General features: G+C 31.5%; 1 long non-coding RNA gene across 1 annotated transcript; it reads right to left on the reverse strand.

Moving 5' to 3' along the window:
* Positions 1-85: 85 nt before the first annotated feature.
* Positions 86-1,063, reverse strand: LOC107856277. The gene is made up of 3 exons (XR_007049190.1): positions 947-1,063; positions 796-880; positions 86-680 (listed from the first exon to the last, which is right to left on the reverse strand). It is a non-coding gene; the product is annotated as an uncharacterized LOC107856277 (long non-coding RNA).
* Positions 1,064-1,069: the final 6 nt, after the last annotated feature.

The raw sequence follows: 1,069 nt of genomic DNA on the forward strand, positions 1-1,069 counted from the left end.
AAAACGTACAAAGAGAATAAACGAAAAGGCTAAACAGTCATAAAAAACTTACATAGTAACTAATTTCTGCTATATACTTACTACAGAAAAAAATAACTTTTATTATCTATATGAATGATAAAAAAAGCTAAGTCTAACCCTCAACAAATTGATGATATTGTTGACCCTGTTATACCCTTTGGATCAGATTAGCTTTAATCTACACTCAAATTACGGTAAACTTCTTTGAACGCTACATTAGTTGCTTCCTTTGAAACTTCTCCTTCATCATCATATGTCAAAATCTTTAATCCTTGTCTTCGTGTCACCCATGATAGTGCAACATATAACTGGCCATGTGTGAATACTGCTTTCTTCAAATATAGCCCAAAATGAGATAAAGATTGTCCTTGGCTCTTATTGATAGACATGGCAAATGATACAACTATTGGAAACTATCTTCTTTGAAACTTAAAGGGTATTCTTAAATCAGATGGAGCCAATAACATTCTAGGTATGGAAACCTTTTGTCTAATCATATGTCCTGATAAGACTTTTGCCTCGATAACCCAATTTTCAACAACTTAGAAATTGTCTTGACTTGTAAAGTGCCATTTGATAATTCATCCAACACAGAGTTATTTTGCTGTGAGATGGTATGAGTTATTCTGTCAAAGTTACTATGATGAACAGTAAGTAGCCTACATACATAAAAGAAAGAAAATGTAAGTCATGACAGGGATATATTAGTTTGTAGTTTGAAAAAATTATATATATGTGTGTGTGTATGTAGAAGACATAAAAGATATACTTAACAGTTTTTTAAACTCTTCAAATTCAACATCAGTTGGATTAATCCACAACTTAGAGGCATTCCAAGTGTTGCACACGGTATAGGAATCTGTCACAAAATATATGTAAGATACAATGAATTTATTTATTAAATAATTTTCAATATAACTATTACCTTGAAATTTATGTGCCTGTATGAGTTGAAGAGCAACAACAACAGGTTGGTTATCAGAAGTTAGAAGTTGAGGAACAATTTGTTCAACAAACTCTCCCCAAAAAGTACATGATAGCCTGTTGT

Source organism: Capsicum annuum, unplaced genomic scaffold, assembly GCF_002878395.1.
Source record: "Capsicum annuum cultivar UCD-10X-F1 unplaced genomic scaffold, UCD10Xv1.1 ctg18674, whole genome shotgun sequence".
In the NCBI taxonomy this organism is placed as follows: Eukaryota; Viridiplantae; Streptophyta; class Magnoliopsida; order Solanales; family Solanaceae; genus Capsicum; species Capsicum annuum.